The 24067-nt window shown below is 40.5% G+C and overlaps 1 protein-coding gene across 17 annotated transcripts in view; it reads left to right on the plus strand.

The window, feature by feature from the left end:
• The window catches only part of tanc2 (tetratricopeptide repeat, ankyrin repeat and coiled-coil containing 2), a 438455-nt gene that overhangs the window by 216905 nt on the left and 197483 nt on the right, over positions 1-24067 (plus strand). The window lies entirely within an intron of this gene.

A 24067-nucleotide genomic window follows, 5' to 3' on the forward strand; every position in this document is an offset into this window, starting at 1 on the left:
TAAGTGTGGCTGGATAATCACGTAAGTGTTCAAAACTGAATTACTATTCTAGTACCTTGGTAAATTTATTATAAGAGAATGGAGAAATCTTTTCTACGGGAAGGTAAAATTGCAGTTAATGTGATTACCTAACCTCCTTTCAATTTGCAGGCTTTATAATTTGTTATCATAACGAGTAACATCTTAAAAAAACTGAAACTGAAAAACATCTAAAATATTCACAATATCCAATAAATCCGAACATCTGCCAGTCCAGCAAAATTCTGGGCCTGCCAGATAATTAAGATAATTAGGATTCCGACCCAAAACATCATCTATTCCTTTTCTCCAGAGATGATGCCTGACCCACTAAGTTACTCCAGCATTTTATGTCTATCTTTGGATTTCTTGATGTGTTGATTTTAAATGACATGCATTCGAGATATCCAATCATATAAGATTTTGCTGGAATAGAGAATTTCGAGGAGAATTTCATTCTTGTTATTGTATATTTATGTAATAAATATTTTGCTCAATAAGTTGTTGGAATTGCAAACTAGTGCGTGCAAGCGTAGCAGGATATCTGAGACCTTAGTGATGGATATGAGAAAGCCATTTAAGGTTTGAATTACAAAATCAGGAGAATCTGAAAAAGTGGTTTCATTAGATTAGGTAAACTCAATGTCAAAACAGGTATAACAATGAAAAGAGGAAAAGAAAGATTGGATTAAGATGGCAGGGTGAAGGAAAACAAAAGGGAAAATTGTTATAATTAAAGTTCATTCTTTCAAAATCTCCAGCTGCAATCGACAGCCTGGAAAGATGAGATTCTATGTTTAAAATGTTCACTTACTGGGTCAGGAAAATGAATGGCAGTAATTAATATTAATTACATTGTTAAAGTACTACCTATGTTTAATTTCTGTGCTTTCTACAGGAAGTTTATTGGGCAATTAGTGCAAAAACCAGGAAAATCAAAGGGGGTTGTACAAGCTCAAATGTTATTCATGCAAATCTAACAGTGAAACAGCTGAAATTGCCCAGCAACTTTCGTCATTTGCAATTTACAAATTACAATATCTTTTCTGCATCATTAGTGGCTTGCCAATTTGCACAATTAATCTCACTATTTTTTTCCATATTTTGGATCAGAATAATTTATGGATTCACGAGCTATTAATCTATTGACTTGGAAATATTTTTAAATGCAAGTGACAATTCTCAAATGAATTAGTTAAGTAAGTAAGTAAGTTTATTGGCCAAGTATTCACATACAAGGAATTTGCCTTGGTGCTCTGCCCACAAATAACAACATGACATACAGTGACAGTTACGAATGACTCAGAAAACGCTAAACATTAATAATAATAAAACATTAATGATAACACACCATAGATCAAGCATGTGAACCAACAACATACCAGATCAAAGGAAGGCTCCAGATTTTTGGCTGTTGAGTGGAGCAACTACTCGTGGATAAAAACTGTTTTTATGTCTGGCTGTGGCAGCTTTGACAATCCGGAGTCGCCTTCCAGAGGGAAGTGATTCAAAGAGTTTGTGGCCAGGGTGAGAGGGGTCAGAGATGATCTTACCCGCTCGCTTCCTGGCCCTTGCAGTGTACAGTTCATCAATGGAGGGAAGGTTGCAGCCAATAACCTTCTCTGCTGATCGGACGATTCGCTGCAGCCTCCAGGTGTCGTGCTTGGTGGCTGAGTCAAACCAGACCATGATGGAGAAGGTGAGAACAGACTCTAAGATGGCCGTGCAGAATTGGTTAGTTATACAAAATTGCAGCACATTAAGATATCAAGCAGGTAGATTACATTAAATTAATAATTTGTTGAACTGATTAAAACAATGTTACTGGGATAGCACATTTAATGCACATATTATTGTTGCAAAGATGCTTATGTGCATTTATTTTACTTTGCCCTTTGATAATAATGTGGCATAATAAGGATAATTCAATATCTGGGAACTGCATGGCATTTTACATGCAGTTTTATGCTTTGATCTTATTCATTCAAATGGGAAAGAATACATGCTAAGTCATCCTGCCAACAGTGTTCTTCAAAGCAAATTAGCCCATAGCAATCCTGGTAGCCACCATTTTAAATCTTACTGTAATGCAATAGCTTACGCCATTAGATCACAATGCGATTTTAACTTAAACCCCTTTGGGAAGCTATTCACAACATTTGTACCAGGTTGAAGCAAATCAGCTGCTGCCACAAATTTGAAGAGTGTCACAACCCACTAGGAGCAGGTGTGCCCTATTAGGAAAAGTACAGCTTAACCTTCCCTAGATTCCCTCTTGTGAGACCATATTGAATGTTCCTCCCCTTCAGCACCTACTTGTCAGCGAATCTCCATTGCATCTGTCACCTCCTAAATGTATCCATTCAACTGCTGCTGCTGCTTTCTGTTCCATTTGAGTGAGAAATCATCTTATGTTACATGGGTGAGAGTTAGGTTTTAAAAGCTAGGAGATAAAATTCCATATTTTTGAGATAGTTGGTGTTATATCTAAGGGGTTAGTATCAGTAAGCAGAGAGTTTTACCACATTAATTACAATGGACATTCATTTCAGCAGTCACTTCAGTTTTGGGTGTGTCATTCTTGCTTTATGTAATTTGTAGTGTATATGAAATAGCAGGTGTATTGCCTCCCAAACCAGCTCTTTCATGCATTAAGATAATGGCTAATCTAATCTGAAGTGCACATTCCTGCCTGTACCCCATGCCCCTTGATTCTGCCTCCACAGCTCTCTGGGTAAGAGAATTCCAACGCTCACAGCGCTATGAAAATAGATATTCCACTTAACCTCTGTTTTAAATGTTGGGGACCTTATTCTGAAACTATGGTCCCTAGTTCAGGATTCCCACACCCGGGGAAGAATGCATTCAGCATCTACCATGTCAAGCCCTTTCAGAATCTTCCATATTTCAGTAACTCACTTCAACTTCTCCTAAATTTCAGAGTATGGGCCCAACCTGTTCAACCTTTCCTAATTGGAAAACACTTTTTTGCAAGGATCAGCATAGTGAATATATAAAAACTTGGGCTGACTGCTTCAATATTTCTTGCTGGCTTGACCCTGTAATCTGTGTTCTCACGTCCCCTCCATGTTTTGAGAGGTGGGGGACAATCCGCCCCCCCCCATGTTATGTAATCCGGGTTTTGAATTTTGGTGAAACAAAATCTGTTAAAAATCTCTGCTTTTCGCGAGACAGTGGGGGTGGGACTGATGATCGAGGGCGCAGATTGGACGAGAGAAACGTCGGTCAGCAGGCAGTGAGGGGGAGGGGGGGGGGGGGCGGGACATGATGATTCAGCGCGATGATTGGAGGAGGGAGGTGTCGGTCAGAGGCGGAAGTAGGGGTTGGGACTGAGGATAGAACGCGGTGATTGGAGGAGGGAGACGTCCTGGTGGAGCAAAGATCATAGAGCGGAGCTTGAATTGGCCTTTCATCGCCCAGCCTGGCGCGGCTTAAAATCGGCCACGGGATCTTCCATCGCCCCGCAGTCAAATTGCTGCGTCGAGGCGATCGAGGCTCCCAATGTTGAAGCCCCCGCCGGGGGATGGTAGATGCCGCAGCCGGTTTTAAGCTGCGCTGGGCGATGAAATGCCCTGCGAACGGGCCGATTGAATCCTCACGATTCGAGGCGGACGAAGCTGCTGTTGTTGGAGTTCGGAGTCGGTCACCAACCAGGTCAGTTCCCGAAGGTAGACAAAAATGCTGGAGAAACTCAGCGGGTGAGGCAGCATCTATGTAGCGAAGGAATAGGTGACGTTTCGCGTCGAGACCCTTCTTCAGACGCTCCATAGGTGCTGCCTCACCTGCTGAGTTTCTCCAGCATTTTTATCTACCTTCGATTTTTCCAGCATCTGCATTTCCTACTTAAACAGGTCAGCTCCCGATGTTACTGTCCACAGGGCCCATGGTTGAAGCCTCCAAAGCCTCACGTGTGTGCGCGTGCACGCAGACACCAAAAAATTGTGTCCCCCCCCATGTTTTGATAGCGATATCCGCTCCTAATGGTGGTTATATGACCATCCTCTAATTTTCCACCATGATTTAAATCCCAGAAAATATTTAGATATAGTTCATTAGAAAGAAATTGCATTTATCGAGAATGTTTCATGTCCAGATGATGTACTAAATATTTCCCAGCTAATTAAATACTTTTGAAGTGTAGTTGCAATTATAATACAACTCGGTCTCACAGATGAATGACAATCTAATCTGTTTTGGCCATTTTGTACTGAGGAAATTAATGAAGACACCTAGAGAATTTCCCTGTTCCTTCCAAGTAGTGACATGGAAACTTACATCCACCTGAGGCCCTCACTGTGCCCCTCCCCCCACAAACGACTGCTTTGATGATTCAGCACACTTTCAATACTGCATTGAAACAAAAGCCCAGTTGAAGTGCATCAGAACTGGAATGTAGATGCAGGAGACTGCAGAGAATGCAATCTTGAATAAAATACAAAGTGCTAGAGGAACTCAGCAGACAGACAGCATTTGTGGAGGGAATGGATGGGCAATATTTGGAGTCGGGAGCCATCTTCAGTGGAGTGGGGGGGAGGGGTGGAGGAAAGCTAGAAAAGTGAGGTGGGGGTGGGACAAAGCTTGACAAGTAATAGGTGGATGCAGGTTAATGGGGCAATGCAAACTGGAATGAAGTTTGTAGCCATTGAAGCTCGGATGAGAGTTTAACCATAGTTCCAAGATAGTATTAAATTAAATATTTATTTCTAATACAGGCAGTTTTGGATGTCATTTTATTTCACCCAACTTAATATACAACATGTCTAATTTCACTCGTAAGGCTCCACTACTTTGAAGCTTGGTTTACTGTTTTAGCCTATGATATCACTTCTCTTCCTGATATTGTTTAGTTATGCTGATAGTGATGACATCCTGATGTGTTGATATTTTGTCTCCAATATTTACCGCGTATGATTTGGAAGTAGTGGGGATACGGTCTGGAATATGGAATTTTATCCTAGGGCATGTGTTTTAATTTTAAGCTGCAGTTGTTGTCAGTGTTTTGATGATTGTACTTACAGAAAGGCTTAAAGTGCTTTTTTTCTCTGTGGCATGATTCCTCAATTGAAAAATGCCTTAATTGGCTGAGGAGGGTGGGGGTAGGTTCTTGTAAGATGCAGACAAAGTTGTAGTTCAAGAACCAGTGGATTCCATAAATACAGTCATGGCCTTTTCTAGGGATTGATGGTGACCTAGATGTCAAAACGGTAAGGGGTCCTGAGAGTTCTTCATTCACTCCTCCCTTTTTGTTTCCACCTCTATATTATTTCATCTCACTCTCGCCTCTCTCATCCCTCCAGCATCATTCCCTCCTCGTCCTGCTCCCAGTACTTACTCCAACTCCATGGCTCTCTTATAGCTTACTCCCTGACTCCCTTGCTCCATTTCTTACATTCCTTCTCTCCCTTCACTCCTTCTCACCCCTCTCAAAGATATCTGCTGCCCAGCAGCCTGCAAGAATTGCTTGAGTTAGAGACCACCCCCCTTGCAGTCTTAGAGAATCAGTTCTGCATCCGGTCCTGTGCTTTGAAGTTAATGTGCTTTTTCGAAGCAGGAAGTTTAAAGAACACAAAAGCATGGTTAGGTTGGTGAAATGCCCTGAGCTCAGGGAATAGATTTCTCACAACTTAAGTTGGACTGGCTATTCTTCAGTGCAACCCCCAATCGCTAGTGTTTCAACTGCATCTGGGAGCCAATTTTTCTCAAGAAAATGGCAGTGCCTTTTCGCGGCTTTTTACTAGAGCATAACTTTGTACAATCCCCATATACCTTTGGCTCTCATGTATTGGACTTTTCATATCTTAACAGCCTTATTGCAACGTGACCAGCATGGACTAGAAAATCTGGTTCACCAAAACGGTATGGTACATAGGGTCCTGGAATATATTACTCTATGTTATGTACTAGGTGGCTTTCATTGCTCTGCCCTTCTCTGTCTCTTTTTTCCTCAGTCTCCCTGGCAATCTCTTTGCAAGACACAGCTTGGAGCAGAGCAGGTAGCCAAAAAATGCTGGAGAAACTCAGCGGGTGAGGCAGTATCTATGGAGAGAAGGAATAAGCAACGTTTCGGGTTGAGACCCTTCTTCAGACATGTCTGTTTGGATAGTCAGGTGTTGGGTGTGCAAACAATGTGGATTGACCAACTTCGCGGACTGCAAGTAACTGGGATCCCCAGTTCTAGAGGTGTTCTGGGAATAATTAGTAATCTTGGTTTGCTTATCCTTTTGGTGAATTTAGAAGATTTTACAGGTGCTGTTGGTGCTTTTCTTTTCATTGTCTTGAGATGCCTAATATCGAGAGTGCAGACCTCACTATTGACAAGTAGACCATAGGTTTTGTGCTAGGTCGGTTGGAATTTCTTCAATTATCAAAAAGCTTTGCTGACACAATGAGAGCTCTGTTGAATTTCATTCTCAATGTCTGCTTTTGCCTTGAGCCGTCTCCCGAGATCTGGGAAATGATCTGAATTTTCCAAGGATTTGCTGTGTACCTTTATTTTGGGAGGGCAGTAGGAGCAGGTTGCTTGACTTCCTTGGTTTCTCAGCTATTGAGAGTTTGGTCTATCCTCTCATTTGCCTTGGTGAACAAGTCAACAATGTCTTGTAGCTTGACTTCCGAGCAGGTGGCCTCTGCATGCTTTAGGTTGACTACTGACGTTGGGGTGACCTCCATACTGTCATTGATGTAGGTTAAACAGTTACTCATTGGTTCTGAAGATTGGCTGTACTGTCCTGTGAAGTGTATTGGAGGTGAAGTGCCCAATGCATTAAGAAAGATTGTTGAAATGATTCAAATATTCTTGGAAGAGGAATATCCTCACAAACACCTGGGAATCTCTGGAGCATGACCTGTTCAAGTGGACAAGGAACATTGGGGATGGTATTGAGAAACCAGAGACCTTGCATCAGGAGCACACAAACACCACATGTCGGTGGTGGAAGGAGAATACCATCTTATAAATTAACTCCCGCCTGATCTGTGCATGTCTGCATTTCCCACATTGATCTTATCGACTACCTCACAACCCAAAAAACAAGATCGGAGCAAGAGACTGCTTAAGAAGAAGATGATTGTGTCATTTGTCTGTTGTTATTCGTGTTGCTTCTGGACTGAGGCATTGATGCACAATAGATCCTTGTTATCCACAAGGAACAGGGGCGTAAACTTTCTCTGGAAATAAGATCTCAGATCTATCTAAGACAGCTGGCAATGACACTAAGGTCGCTATGACACACAGCAGTCAAATCCTTCGTAGATTTAGCAATAGCAATGTAGGTTTTAGCATGTAAAAACAACTACAGTTTGATTTACTACAACCTTATGGGGTGGAGATTGACTGGCTTTAAGTTTTCCAACATCTGACAGCATCAGAAAGCTAGTGGCTACCACTGAAGCAACAAACTGCAAACCTACCCGAGTTTCTAACTCCTGATGTTCCCAAACACTCACTTTGCCTCCAGCTGCAACACTAACTATATAACTATGCAGCGGCTAGTATGTTCTGTACTCAAATGAGAAATTACAAGATTTGGGAAATGATGTGCAGCATTGGTTTACTTTTACATATTTGTAAAGAATAATAATAACAATGAACAAAATAAACACCTGGTCCAGGTTTTTGACCCCAGTCCTCGTGCACACTGATCATTGTTAGTTTACTACTTGTCAGCACGAGAAAGCAAATGCAATCCATCTCCTGGATACACAATTCCCCAGATACCAGAGGAGAGGGCTAGAGAGGAAAGGATATTTAGCAACACTACTGGGTAATATATGGCACATTTTGCAAGTGGCAGATCCGGGGACAACTGGAAATTAATGGATCAAAAAACCCCACTAGATTTGTTTCACATGGTTACTGAATTATTCCACCTTATGCCTGGTATAGGGTTTAAGCACCCTTGATTGATTTGAAAGATACAGTATGTAAACAGGTCCTTCGGCCCATCGAGTCCACACTGACCATCGGTCACCCATTCACATTAGTTCTTTGTTATCCCACTGTCTCACTCAGTCCCTACACACAAGGGGCAATTTACAGAGGCCAATTAAAATACACACTCGCACGTCTTTGGGGTGTAGGAGGAAACCAGAGCACTTGGAGGAAACCCATGCAGTGACACGGGAAACTCCGCACAGACAGCACTCAAGGTCAGGATCGAACCTAGATGTCTGGTGCCATAGGCAGCAATTCTACACGCTGTGCCACTGTGCTTGTTTGCAAAAAACATGCTGTGAATTTTATCCCTTCGTTATTCTGGCTCTTCAAGTGTATCATCAAGTGTATGGGGAACTAAGCATTTATTTCTGGTATGCGATTAATTATATTTATGTATTATTGGGAAATGGACAATGATGGAAATGCTGTCATTTATTGTCCCTGGACTACCTAACATTTAACGACTTGGATGCGCCTGGAGTTAAAACATTTAAGAGATATTTGGATGGACTTTTAATTAGGCAAGGCACAGAAGGATATTGACCTAATGGAGGCCAGTGGGATTAGTGTTGATGAGCAAAAAAGTTGGCATGGATGTGGTGGGTTGAAGAGCTTCTGTGCTTATACAACTCTATAGCTCCAGGAAGCACTATTGACCTGTGACCTCCTTTATTCTCAAGACGCATTCATCTGTGTTAAATTTGAAGCAAATACACTTGGTCTTTATTATCTGATGATTGCTGTCCACATATGTGCAAGGTTAGTTCCATCTTGTTTTTGTTTTGTCAAGAGACTTTGAGCGGAATCAAAAAGATTTAAAAGCATCCAAAATGGTAGGATGTATTCTGCCACAAACGTCTCTCACGCTATCCAGCCATGTGCACCTGCAGCCCACTTTTGCATCCAGTTTCACTTGCAATCTGTCTTGGTAAACATTGCATGATCCCCCTCAATCAAAGTTTCACATTTCAAGTCTTAATTCACTGTTAAAAATGGCAAAACATAAATGAACAATAGTCTCTCTTCCCTTATTTAAACATTTTAATGTGTTTATTGATGTGTCTTCATGCTTTCAGAGCAATGTTAGGAACAATTATATTTTATAAGGGTTATATCAGGTAGATAAGAGAGGTCCTTAATTGTGAAATTATTTTTAATGTAGTGGAAAGCCTGTGCCCATACTCCTTGCTATTTGCACTCTAAAATGGTAACTAATAGGTTAAGTAATGCAGTAAATTCTGTAAAAAGTATAATCTCCATTGATTTTTTTAATTTAAAAGGTAGTTTACATTTGATGAGAAACTTGATCTTGCTTCTCATTGATGACCTTCTCACTTTAGTGAAATGGCCATCAGCACAATCCAAAGGTTGGGCTCAGCATCTAGCTTGTCCTTGCTTTAAATCTTCAGTTGATTCAAGGCAAATAATCCAATTGCACACAAGAATATGGAACATAAAGACAAAATGATTGTAAAAGCTTGGCAGGCAAAAGCAGGATATACTCCAGGAACACTGCACCAAGAAACAGAAATGCACATTTAAGGGGGTGGGGTTAGTACAATTCCAACTGGTTTTCATATCCTTTGCCCTTGAGTTGCTCATCTGGAAATTATGGTGCGGTTTAGTTAAACAATTATTTTCGTCGGTGCTTCTCGTTTCGTGGAATCTTTCCAAAATTGTCTTTGTAGAAAATAGTATCTTGTCTATCCTATCATTTGAAACATATTTGGTGCACAGATATATTTCCCCAAGTGCCACAGTTTTGTCAGCTTGTTCAAAGCAATTGTACCCTGTGCCCCATAAAGACAGATTGAAAGCATTCAGCTGATCAAATATATCTGCACGATATGCAACGTGAGCAAACCATGTGTCATTGTTAAAGTGCTCTGCTGGTTGAGACTTTTTTAAGGAATACTGCCAGCTTACGTCAGAGTTCATATTAGATAATGAAACAGCAATTTGCCTTGGATAGACAAGGGATTTCAGCATGGTAATACAACAAGGGATTTCAACATGGTAATACTTTGCTCATTGTTTGTCTAAAGCTTGAAAAGTTCCTTGTTTTGTTTATTTAATATGATTCACAAGATTAATGACACCTTTTAGAATTTTGTGAAGCTTTCGTGCCAAGGCTTTAGTAGATAATATCTCTCTGGATGATAGTAGGTTCCATGTTGCAAACACTGTTTTCATAAAGTATTTGAATGTTTAAAATGACTAATCATTGAAATGACCCCCATCAGTTGCAACATCAGTGCATTTAGATATACCGAAGCTCAACAACTTAAATTAATTATCCCCAGCAATAAATATTTCATTACCTAGCCAAAGTGAGAAAATTCACACTAAAATGTTAAATCTCTTGAAAATTGCCTTCCACACAGATCACATTCAAGTCAGCAAGGTGGTACGGTTTGACACTTCTGCAGATTAAGTGAAGTCAAATAGTTATTTATTGAAAGATAATCAGCAGTTTACTGTCTTCCAAAATGTTACATTCCCTTCTTTGTGTTAGAAAGATGCATTGTGTGGTTGTTGCTAATTTTTTGCAGCTGACTCTACCAATAATGCATTGCATATGTCAGTCTCAGAAGTAAAAATTAAATCTCCTAAATATGAAGGCATTTTGGTGCATAGTTATTCCAAATGATAACATGCACTCTTCTTTAGCAGTTCCTTGAGGTTGAAGATCCCTTGCTTTCTCTATATATATCTGCACATTCGAAGGAGATGAATGTGTCATGTGTGGGTCGTCAAATTCTGCCACAATTGAGACTAGTGGGTGAACTGATTTGATTATATCACGCTTCTCCCAATGTTTTTGTGTTTGGATTCCAAATGCTTGTAAAGAGAGACAGAAGTACTTGACTACTTGTGTTTCTCCGCCAATTTGAGAAGTCTTGGACCAAGGATTCCTATAGATTGAGGAAGACGTTACTTTATTTGCATGGCGGCTTTGAGGATGTCTTTGAAGTGTTATTTCTGACCAAACTCATAATCCACTGAGTAACGGTGATCCCTGCCCACTTGAATGCACGAGAATTGAGGAGAACTGATATTAGATACTCAAAGCACTGAAGAAGTACTACCAATTTGCATCAGCAAATTTGTCTAAATTCTTTGGAGGAACAACATGTCCTTTCCCTAACCAATGGCCATCTGTGTTTCTGATCAAGCTCAACCGGTTTCAAGGGGCTCGTCGCATCATTTGCACATCTGTTACACTCCTGAAATGAGCATTTTTCTCTGCGCTCTATCATTCTTCTCTGATGGGCTCTTCGAAGGTGGTGTACAGATAGTACATAGATTCTTCTTATAGCATTTCCTAAACTTTTCTTTTGTATTTAAATGTTAAGAGGTTCATCTTTAAGGTTAGAATGCTTAGTCTTAAAACAAATGTTACATTACTTTTGTACAGTTGTACATTACATGTTTTACATTTTGATTTTCCAACAGTTCATTGCAGAAGATGCCTGTGTTTGTTATTTTAGAGTTACAGTGTGGAAACAAGCCCTTTGGCCCACCAAGTCCACACCGACCATTGATCACCCGTACACTAGTTCTATGTTAGACCACTTTCACATCCTATACACTAAGAGCAATTTACAGAAGCCTATTAATTTAAAAACCTGCAAGTCTGGTGGAAACTGGAGCACCCAGAGAAAACCCATGCTGCCACATGGAGAACGTGCAAAGTCTGCGCAGACAGCACCTGTAGTGAGGATGGAACCAGGGTCTTTGATGCTGTGAGTCAGCAGCTCCACTGCTGCACCACTGTGCTGCCCAAATGAAATAAGTGACATTTTGGTCTTAATCTGGATTTTACAAAATAATATATTTCTTCTCAGATTAGGACCATTTATTTTTCAAATTGAAAAAAATGGTAGCTAAAAATATTGTCTGTTTCACTTCTGAAGACAGTCTTCATGTTTAATATACACAGTCTTCCTGGAAATATTATAAAATGCATATTTTCACTTTATAATATTTAGATCAATGTTCATCTAATTGGCAGCAGGCTGCTTAATAATACAGACTTACATTTTTAATGGATTCTGAATTCATTAATTATTTTTGTTTTTGGTTTTGCTGTATTGAAAAGTTACTTATTTGGACAATTTGATAAATGATCAATGAATTCCCAGTTCTCAGTCTGACCGGAGTTTTGCTGAACCCCTTGCCGCTACTCAACCGATGACTTAATGATAACCTCACATTTATCCACATTAAACTGCATCTGCCATGCATCTGCCCACTCACCCAAACTGTCTAAGTCACTCTGCATCCTCATAGCATCCTCCTCACAGTTCACACTGCCACCCAGCTTGGTGTGATCTGCAAATTTACTAATGTCACTTTTAATCCCTTCATCTAATTCATTAATGTATATACCTCATCTTTTCTCCCCGTATTGCTTTTTTAGTTACCTTCTGTTGTTCTTTAAAAGTTTCCCAATCCTCTGGCTTCCCACTCATCTTTGCTATGTTGTACTTCTCCTCTTTTATATTTATACTGCCCTTGTCTTCCCGTGTCAGCCACGATCGCCTCTTACTCCTCTTAGAATCGTTCTTTCTCCTTGGAATGAACTGATCCTGCACCTTCTGTATTATTCCCAGAAATACCTGCCATTGTTGTTCCACTGTCATCCCTGCTAGAGTCTCTTTCCAGTCAACTTTGGCCAGCTCCTCCCTCATGGCTCCATGGTCCCCTTTGCTCAACTGTCATACTGACACCTCCGATTTTCCCTTCTCCCTCTCAAATTGTAGATTAAAACGTATCATATTATGGTCACTACCTCCTAATGCATGGGTCGGCGACCTTGTTCTGCATAGGGGTCAGGACACATGTCTGTGAGCGGATGGTGGGCCACATCTAACACATGTACACATGGATCCCACCCCCATCCCGCCTTACCTACGATTTTTCCAGCATTTGAAGTTCTTTCTTAAACGTGTTCACAGAAGGTGCGTGGCCGTGCCGTCGGCTTTCTGCAGGATGCGGTACAGCCAGAGCTCGGCGCTCGGCCGTGCTTGGCGCTCGGCGGGCCGGATGATTACGGGGGAAAAAATCCGCCTGCGGGCCGGATGATTCCGGGTTATAGGCCGCATTCGGCCCGGGGGCCGCAGGTTGCCCACCCCTGTCCTAATGGTTCCTTTACCTCAAGTTCCCTTTATCAAATCCGGTTCATTACCCAGCACTAAATCCAGAATTGGCTTCTCCCTGGTAGGCTCCAGTACAAGCTGCTCGAAGAATCCATCTCTGAGGCATTCCACAACTCCCTTTCTTGGGGTCCAGTACCAATTCTATTGTCCTGCCTCCACATCCAACCATACTGTTTGTTTATTAAAAAATGAATCCCCTTAATGGTCCACAATAATGCTCTTGTCCTTTTTAAACCCTTCCTGTATTAATTTATGTAATGGCACATTAAGGGGACATTTAGCCCATCAACTCCATGCAAGTTACTCTTTGACCCATTCCCCCTCAGTTTCTTAGTACTCCTCCAACTTGTTCTCTCTCAAACATGCCCATCAACTCCCCTTTGATTCTTTTTGCCATTGGCCTCCTGTCAGGAGTGATTTACAGTAGCAAAGTAATCTTCCGACAGGTCTGGGATATGGAAATAAACCGGAGGAATGGAGAGAACTTGTAATTTCCACACACCCAGAAACTGGCCAAAATCAAACCCGGATCTCTGGATTATTTATTCTTAGCACTTTTAAATCATGTTATCTATTTAATTAATCCTGAAATTATTTTTAAATCCTTTTATCTACTGGCTCTCTGTTAGCTTGTCCCAAGATTTCTGATTCCATTGTGCCTTTTGCCTCTTGAATGGCGCAAAATATTAGCCTCTACTCTCTATAAATATTGCCGCTGCCTTTGACCTGATATATTGTTCAACCAGACAAGAATGTAACTCTATCAAGCATTATTGTTAATGCTAGAACTATATAGTAAATTGTTCAAGAGACTCTGTATGCAACTGGGATTTATTACTCTTTCAAATTGAAACTGTAAAAACTTAATGTGCATTGGGGTTTATAGTAAAAAAATACTTATTTGAAACTATTTTAGCTTTAAGAGCTTTATCTTGTTTAAAATACATACTCCAGCCTCATTGTTTAATTTTGCTAAAGATTATTTTCTGATGTAATGAGTGTGGCTTCCTTTCTACTATTAACATAGGCTGTAAACTAGTACAATCCCATTCTCTGCCACCCTCATCCCCCAACTCAAATAGCAGGTAAGCCAGTTTAAATGCCATGTCATGTCTTTCATCCCATTAGGATTTTATCACTTTTCAATCCCCTGCTGCTCATAAAGTCTATGTCTTTCTTCTGAATAATGATCAGGGTCTGAAATTTTGACGTGCCTGAGATGCATTGAGCAAGAACTGCCTAATGGGCCAGTCTCACGTGGCGATTTTTTAGGCAACTGCCGGTGACTGTCAGGTTGCCGAAAAACCGGCGACGACCTACGTCTTCCTTGGGGTAAACCTATGACAGCACCTACGTCAGGAGAAGTCAAGCTACGCTCATTGGCGTCAAACCCACTGTCGCCGAAAAAATGTCAACATGTTGAAAATTTGCGGTGACCAGAAAGACGCTATGACTTTTAGCGCGACTGAGGAGACTACTTCCGGCGAAAATGTGGCGATAAACTAGTCGCCTGTAGTTGCCTAAAAAATCGCCTATGTGGGACAGGCCCATAAATTAGAGCAGGAAGTAGATCCATTCTGATGTTTGAAATTTTACGATAAACAAGAACATTGATGCATCTAATTGTAGTCGAAATTGTACAGGTACACCTAATGACGCAAACGATATAGCTAGTGAGTCCTGAATTGCTAATAAGCTGTTCTTCCTCAATGCAACTCAATGCACCACCATCCATCTAGATACACAACTCTGGTCAAATATTAACATTTTCTGCCACTGATCTTTAATCAAACTTGTTTTTTTTTAATCTGGATCCCATGCTATTTTGAATCCTTTATCAATGTTTTCATAAGCCTTGCTAAAATTCAGTTTCCAATGCAATCGCTATCTTCATTGATACTTGATCACTGCATCATTGTGTAGGGACCAGGTTAGTTTGCTGGGGATATGGATGGCGAGGAACTTGAAGCTGTCGCCATCGGTAAAGCAATCATCTATTTATTTATTTATTTATTTTATTAGAAGCAATTGTACAGGGATAAGGCGATCAACATAACAGTTATACGATTATTTTACAGCTTCATTTTTAACAGTAAAACCTAAATCAAAAAAAAGAAACAAAGAGAGAAAAAAAGAAGAGAATGAAGAAATAGAAAATAAGAGAAAGCAAGAAAAAGCCCCCAAACTTACCAAAGAAGTGCAACAGAAAAGAAAATAAATAAAAAAAGAGAAGATGGAGATATACCAACCCCCCCGTTGCAGAAATTCAGTAAAAGGCAGTGTAAGGCAATTCTGCCGATTAGGTCAGGGTTGTGTTCATCCCCCCGTTTCCTTAGCTCAATAACCAACTCTTATCATGCTGATATTTAAGGGGTAGGTTGTTGTCCTGACACCATGACGCAAGGTTCTCTATCTCGTTACTGCACATTGACTCATTGTTATTGTAGATCTGGCCAGGAATAGTGGCATTATTGGCAAAATTAAAGATGGAGTTGGTGTTGTACTTGGCCACACAACCATGGGCGTAGATAGAGTATAGCACAGAACCATGAGGGGCACCAGTGTTGAGGGTCAGGGTGGAGAAAAGTTATGACCAATTCTAACCGATTTTGGTCTGCCGATCGGAAACCAATTCAGATGGTTCAAAGGTATTTTATTGTCACGTGTACCAATTATGGTACAGTGAAACCCGATTTACTGGTCCCATGGCTAAGGTCCAGAAGTTTAGCGATGAGCATATTCGGTATTATGATGTTGAAGGCTGAGCTGTAGACAATGAATAGCGTCCTGACATAGGTGTTCTTTTCCTCAAGTTGACCCAGGGCTGAATGTAGTACAAGAGAGACGTCATCCTCTGCAGACCTACTTTTTCCTCTATGCAAATTATATGCAACCTAGTTTGTCCAGGAGGCTGTCACAAACATGGGATATTACCAATCTTTCAAATCACTTCATTATAGTCAGTGTTCGAGCTACTGGGCAGTAGACATTGAGACAAGTCACTTTATTTTTTTGGGCGGGGACTGGAATAATGGAGATTTCCGTATAGTATGACTATGACCCTACCAGCTTCCACATCCAACACATCATTCTCTGACCATTTCCACCAATGTGATCCCACCACCAGTTACATCTTCATGTCCCACTGCTTTCTGCAGAGACCACTAGTTCTCTTATCCCTTCTCACCCAATCCCCCACTCCCTAGTCACTTTCCTCTGCAACTCCAGGAGATGTAACACTTTACCCTACCTCTCCTCAAAAAGAGTCAGAACAAGTGTTCCCAACCAGAAACATCATCTGTCCATTCCCTCCATAGATGCTACCTAACTTGCTGAGTACCTCCAGTACTTTCTGAATACGATCTGCAGTTTCAGCAATCAGTGAGACATTCACTATTTTAGCATCTATTGCTAAAAGATTTGACATGAGTAGGGACATTTTTCTCTATTTATCCAGTGTCCTTGTGAGATTCAGATTCAGATGAATCCATTATATACATTATGGTGCAATGAAATGCTTTGTTCATATGAAAGTTGATTAACTAGTATAAGCACAGTACTGATAAATACAAGGTGCAAACAGCAAAGATTCTAGTGTAATTGGATTGCATTTGGAACGCTGCGCAGTGCCCTGTTCCCTTTGTCAAAAAAAGGATATATTTGTGAAAGAGAGTGCAGAAAATATTCACCAACTGGGATGCCAGGTTGGATGTATGGGGAGAGACTAAACAGACTGGACCTATACTCTTTTAAATTAAAAAGAATGTGAGACACAAATGAAATGCACACAAATCGTACAGTGCTTGACAGATATTTCCCCTGGCATGGAAGTCTGGATCTGGTGTCTCAGTTCAAAATAAGGATGAAGAAGGGTCTCGACCCGAAACGTCACCCATTCCTTCTCTCTAGAGAGGCTGCCTGTCCCGCTGAGTTGCTCCAGCATTTTGTCTATCTTCAAAATAAGGAGATGGGCATTGAGGTTAGAGATGAGAAGAAGTTCTTCATCCAGAGGTTGTTGAATGCTTGGAACTCTGTTTCCAAGAGAACCATGGAGGCTGAGACATTCAGTGTATTCAGGAAAGAAATAGAACGATTTTTTTCAGTTATTAATGCAACAAAGGGATACAACACTAGTAAATGACATTCAGAAACAACATCAGTCGTGGGCTTATTGAATGGTGGAGCATACACAGGACTAAATGGTCTACTCTTGCTTCTGTTTTTTATGTTTCTATTTTCCCATAGTTCTTGTATCATCGAAAAATATCTTGCACTCTTCCTGGTGCCTCAATAACCTTTGTATCAAATGGACCAGAATTTCCCACAGTCCTCCAAGTAAGGTGCAGATAATAACAACCGAAGATAAGGGGAGCAAGCACACCTCTTCTCCAGTCAATCATAGAAACATAGAAACATCGAAAATAGGTGCAGGAGTAGGCCATTCGGCCCTTCGAGCCTGCACCGCCATTCAATATGATCATGGCTGATCATCCAACTCAGTATCCTGTACCTGCCTTCGCTCCATACCCCCTGATCCCTTTAGCCACAAGGGCCACATCTAACTCCATATTAAATATAGCCAATGAACTGGCATCAACTACCTTCTGTGGCAGAGAATTCCACAGATTCACCACTCTCTGTGTGAAAAATGTTTTCCTCATCTCGGTCCTAAAAGATTCCCCCCTTATCCTTAAACTGTGACCCCTTGTTCTGGACTTCCCCAACATCGGGAACAATCTTCCTGCATCTAGCCTGTCCAAACCCTTAAGAATTTTGTAAGTTTCTATAAGATCCCCCCTCAATCTTCTAAATTCTAGCGAGTACAAGCCGAGTCTATCCAGTCTTTCTTCATATGAAAGTCCTGACATCCCAGGAATCAGTCTGGTGAACCTTCTCTGTACTCCCTCTATGGCAAGAATGTCTTTCCTCAGATTAGGAGACCAAAACTATACGTAATACTCCAGATGTGGTCTCACCAAGACCCTGTACAACTGCAGTAGAACCTCCCTGCTCCTATACTCAAATCCTTTTGCTATGAATGCTAACATACCATTCGCTTTCTTCACTGCCTGCTGCACCTGCATGCCTACTTTTAATGACTGGTGTACCATGACACCCAGGTCTCGTTGCATCTCCCCTTTTCCTAATCGGCCACCATTCAGATAATACTTTCCTGTTTTTGCCACCAAAGTGGATAACCTCACATTTATCCACATTATACTGCATCTGCCATGCATTTGCCCACTCATCCAGCCTATCCAAGTCACCTTGCAGCCTCCTAGCATCTTCCTCACAGCTAACACTGCGCCCCAGCTTCGTGTCATCCGCAAAATCAGTCACATAACAGCAGTACAATTGAGCCTCCCTGGTAGTGGAATGAGATGCTCCGCACCTACAGGATGAATGCAGCAAGATCCATCCACCTATCCCTGAAGGCACTGGGTGGTCAGACAGCATTGGGTAGGTACTTGAAGATTCTCCTGTGGTTTTCCATGGAGGTTGAAGAGTGTATAAGCCTTGAGTGACATGGCTGTGGTGAGGTTGAACAGCAATTGGAAGAGTGACCTTGGAGATATGTGTTAAAGAAGGAACTGCAGATGCTGGAAAATCAAAGGTAGACAAAAGTGCTGGAGAAACTCAGCAGGTGCAGCAGCATCTATGGAGCGAAGGAAATAGGCAACGTTTCGGGCCGAAACCCTTCTTCAGACTGATGTAGGGTGGGGGCCTTCCCAGCTCTCCCTCAGCCCTCAGGCTCCGCCTCTTCCTTTCTCCTTTCATCTGCCCCCCCCCCCCCCACCCTACATCAGTCTGAAGAAGGGTTTCGGCCCGAAAAATTGCCTATTTCCTTCCCTCCATAGATGCTGCTGCAGCCGCTGAGTTTCTCCAGCACTTTTGTCTACCTTGGAGATAACACAGAACAGTATAGAACAAGAATAGGCCCTTCAAAACTCAAAATCTGGCCTTAAAACTATGCCTTCTAGTCTTTGACATTTTCACCCGAGGAAAAGGGTACTGACTACCCTTGTGACTATCTACCCTATCTCTGCCCCTCATAATGTTATATACTTCTATCAGGTATCCCCTCAACCTTGTGATTAAGATACAGTGTGTGGATGAAGTGAACATTGCTAAGAGGAAGGATAGTTAGGGAGACAACTGGGGAGAAGAGGGCTCCAGGAGGGCAGATATTAAAATGTTTGTACTGGGGAATCTGAGGGAAAAGATGCAGATAAAAGCATGTCCCCACATATTTATGCTAAGTTTGTGTACTAAAGCTTGGGTGCCAGATGTCGTGGACTTCTTGCCTTTGGACTAAGACATTGTTCAGTCAAAACTGTGCGCAACAGTTACCCCACCTTAAAATAAAATCTTATACACACATCCCCAAGGGACTGTCAAAGATGGGTAGGCAGCACTCCCCATCAAAAAAAAGTTCACTTGCCGCAAGATTTCAAGTCTGCCTTCCTGCATGCTCTCTTCGGCCAAAGTGCGCATTTGAACTATTTCTGTTGGTGCTGAATTGTACCACTGGTTGAAATCCAGAAATTACTCCCTTTGATGTTCTGCTCTTTAATCTGCCTAATCTTGCAGAACTTCATCCTATTTTATTTCTACACAATTGGTACCGGTATGGACCACAACCTATGGCTGTTCACCCCTCTAGAACATCCCCACTTCCCCTCAGGATGGGGAAAGAAAATTGTATAAGTGACATCAATTAATTATTCAGCAAACTTGATTATTTCTAATTCCATATCATTTGTGTTTGGATATTCATAACTTGCAGTCAGTACTAAAACCCTCTGAAACAAACAAGTGGTATAGACCTATTTGCCTGCTGGAAATTCTAGCTAATGAGATTGCTCAAGTGGGAGTAACATCCCTGTAGGAGACTTCCCCTCCCTGATGTTCAAGGTACTCCCTTTGCTTTGAGCATTTGCTGCTGCAACTGTCTGGTTAAAGGGATTTTATTTTCCATTTTCAGCATTTAAATACTTCAAACCTTGTTGTATGAAACCTTAGTGCATGAAAAATGATATAATTACTGCTGTTCACAGCGAAACGGGTAAGTGCAGTTGAAAATTTATGCTATCCTGGGGGGATTGTTGTCGAGCATTGTCTGTATTTTAAAGAATAGAATGCAATTAATTGGATGAATATAAAAGATGTTTACTGAAATGTAAAATGATGCCCAGGTGTGAGAATTCTCTTTTCCACTTCTATTCCATTTGTTGTCTTTGGTAAAGAGAACAAAATATTGTTGCATCATGCTACCAATACAGGATCCTATTCAACTGACAAGATGGCGAGACTTTCTAAGGAGAATAGGATTGATCAGAACTTTTGATTCTGTATCCTGAGCTGAAGCAATCTAACTCTGCAGATTCCTGATGAGTTATTTTTAAATAGCAGGCAGTAATGTTTAGTTTTACAGAATTTATCAAAGTGTGCAGTCACCTCTGTTGAAGTAACAAAATATTAATGCCGTGACAATTAATTATAATTGTACACTCACTACTGAAAGATACTACTGTTTATCCCCCTGCTGCTAATACGATTCAGACGTTTAATGTCTTCAAAGCATATCACTGGTTCATAGTCTCTTAAGTTTTATGCATAATTTAGTTGCTCTTGGCTAGGTGAGCACTGCTTCATAGAATGTACATTGGCCATTGTGAATATTCATTTACAGTGCTGGTACCGTTATTGTAAAATTAAAATATTTCCATCTATAGTAGGATTTAACTTCAAAGGTTGAGGCTTTATCACGTATAACAGTACATGCAGGTGAATTTTGTTCTAGTAAATCTATTATTTTGTACTCATGTAGGGCACATTCAAAAAATTCAATACAAACCATACTCGCCCCCGCAAAAAGGCCAAATGGCACGCACAGTGACGTCAATGGGTTTACAATAGTTGATTAATCCACAAGCACAAAGTTTTGCCAAGTTTATGCAATGAATAAATGGTGTGGGTCTCTTGAACTGGAGAAAATCCCGGCAATACTTAAGGGGTCCATTCATAACTGGGTTTTTGGGGAGTCTATCCACCTTAAATCTACCTTAAAGTAGTCTGTTCCTGTTTTGAAAAGGAAGAAGGCAACAAATGCTGGAAATCTGATATAAAAACAGAAAATGTTGGAGTTACACAATGGGACAGGTAACAACAATGAAGAGAGAAAAAGGGTAAACATTTCATGTTGATGACCTTTCATCAGAGGAAAGGATTTACTCTTTTATCTCTTGTCCATTCACGATGATCAGTCTCCACTCCCTCCTAATATCCACTGTTATCCTTTGGTTCACTCCCATAATCTGTATCCCTGCGCTTCTATTCTTTCATCTGACCATGATCTCCTCTCTGGTGATCCTCCCCAAATTTATCGGCCCGTTCTCATACCCTCCCAGCATGCCAACAGGGATTTAGTACAAGCAAAAGTGGACTGCAGGGGCAAGTAACGACAAACTCGAGCAGCTTGTAGATCCTATGGGAAATCTATGCCATTAACCTTTCATCTTTTTCTTTTATAATCCATTTTCAGTATATTGGTTTTTATTCAGAAATTCTGCAATTCCTTTCTTCTTCCACCTCCCCGCCCCCCCCACCCTCACATCAGTCTGAAGAAGGGTCTCGACCCGAAACGTTGCCTATTTCCTTCACTCCATAGACGCTGAGTTTCTCCAGCATTTTTGTCTACCTGTAATTCCAATTTTTCCATTGTCTTTTCATTTGACAATTTGAATCAGCCTTTCTATTACGCCTTGCAGGGGCTTTGCAGGATTTCTAAAGTGATGCTAAGGATGAGTATATTTTACTGAGTAACAAGAGAAATAGAAATGATCGACATTTAATCCATAATTATAAGGAATTACTTAAGGAAATACTGGTCAGTGAGTCAGGAACAAGTTTGAGATGTCATATTTAAATAAGTCATATTTTGGGCCTGCTGGGCGCAGAACATAGGCCAATATGAAGATTGAATTAGGCCAGGGATAGTAAGGGCAATATATAAAAACAATTAACCATTAAAAATACACCAACATTTTAAAATTATTAAAACATTTTAAAAGTAAATGAAGAGGCAATGAAACACTATTTGTTTTTTTTTACATTTAATCATCTCAGTTAAATAAAATAATTAGTAAGTAATTTGAATTTATCTGTGACTTTTGAGACACATCTACCTACTGAAATAAATTTGACTGGCAGAGCTGAATATTAATTGATCAGATCTCCCAGTTTAACCACTGAGAAATATGAATACATCTGATTTATCCGTGGTCTGGGACCAATTAGGTCCCAATGGTGCTGGATTAGAGAGTTTCAACCTATAGGAAATTTGTGTCGGTGAATAGAATTAAGAAACAGAATGGTGGAAATACTCAGCAGGTGAGACAATGACTGTGGTGAGAGAAACTGAGTTAACATTTTAGTTCAATGATCTTACATTAAAACCCAGTTGAAATTATGCCATGTTTTCATTATCTTAAGGTTTACTTTTCTCGCAACCTCCTAGGTTGATTTTCATATTACCATTGTAATTCAAAGCATGAATTTATGTAAAATAACATTGCTGCATCCTCTCATTAATGTCCTATTAGTCACGCTTCATTGACTTCCTTGACAGCAGCTAATCAATTTCAAAAGTCATGCTGCTGTGTTCCTTGCATTCGTAGCAATCCTTTCTTGCCCGGTATCCTCAGGAAAACCAAATGTGTCTGGCTCCTTCAAGCACAATGCTTCTATTTTCTGGAATTCGCTTCTTTCCCAATTGCTGCTTATTTCATTTCTTCCTCTTACAATGTTTTTTGGTTCTACTTTATGTTCTCCGTCTTTCTCCTTTTTACAAAGTTCAGAAACACCCATTTCCTTTCTTCTTGGTAATACTTCCAGTCATGCTTTATATTTAGACATATTCTAAATCTTTTTACAGGTACCCTGAACTTCCAGTTGCAACCTTCACATTAGTTTTCATCCTTTTTCTCCATATCTCAAACATGAAATGATCTATGGGAAATGGAATTGTTTGGAAACGCGTATTAATAATGGGGCTTGAATTTTTCCATTTTGACTAATAAAATCGGAGAAAGCTACACTGTGAAGGGCAGCGTGAAAAAATAATTCCTTTTAATTTATCAGTAAAACCTCATTAAATGTCAACCATGTGGAATTTGCATTTTTATTCATTCTGCTCTCAAAATGCCATAAATGGTTTTCAAAGTGGATGGTTTATTTGTGGGATGTGTTAAACAGTGACATAATGGTGAGAAAAGCTACAGGTGTAGAAGTCCCCACATAAATGGAGCAATGATGGATTTTGTATCTACATACAGAAAATTAAATTTTTTGGCAAAGTAATAAAAAAATCTAGCCCTATTTCATCCTCACTCCACGGTTCTAAATCAATGTTGTGACTCTCAATAGTAGGGTGCCCCTTTGATTTTTATGCGGACACTAGTTTGTTAGTTCAGTTCATTTGAAAGAGGCAGCATGTGTACAAAAACATTTTCTTCTTAGCAGTGGAAGTTACAGAGGCTATTAAATGATTTACATGCATGGCATGTATTTGTTTTGTGAACCGTAAATGAATCTGAATAGGTGTCCTTTCCGCAAAAGCATGAAAATGCTGTCGGTCTAATTGTACCTACAATAAGACTTCTGACGGCATTTATCCAGAGGAGCCTTAGTATTTGTCAAGTTTTGCTCTTATCGCTAAATATGCTATAGTGAAGTAAAACAATTTCATAGATTAGGTAGAGTTTCTTAGGGAGATATACAAAGAGCAAGTATGAGTAACTCATCAGCCTACTCATTAAGTGACATAACTAGCTCTGGTGTATCAGGCCATCTTCTTTACCAATGCTCCTAGATATATTTTGCTTCTGTGTATAGTAGTTTTCCATTACATTGCCAGGATAACAATGAA

Source organism: Amblyraja radiata, chromosome 16 (assembly GCF_010909765.2).
Source record: "Amblyraja radiata isolate CabotCenter1 chromosome 16, sAmbRad1.1.pri, whole genome shotgun sequence".
Taxonomy (NCBI): Eukaryota; Metazoa; Chordata; class Chondrichthyes; order Rajiformes; family Rajidae; genus Amblyraja; species Amblyraja radiata.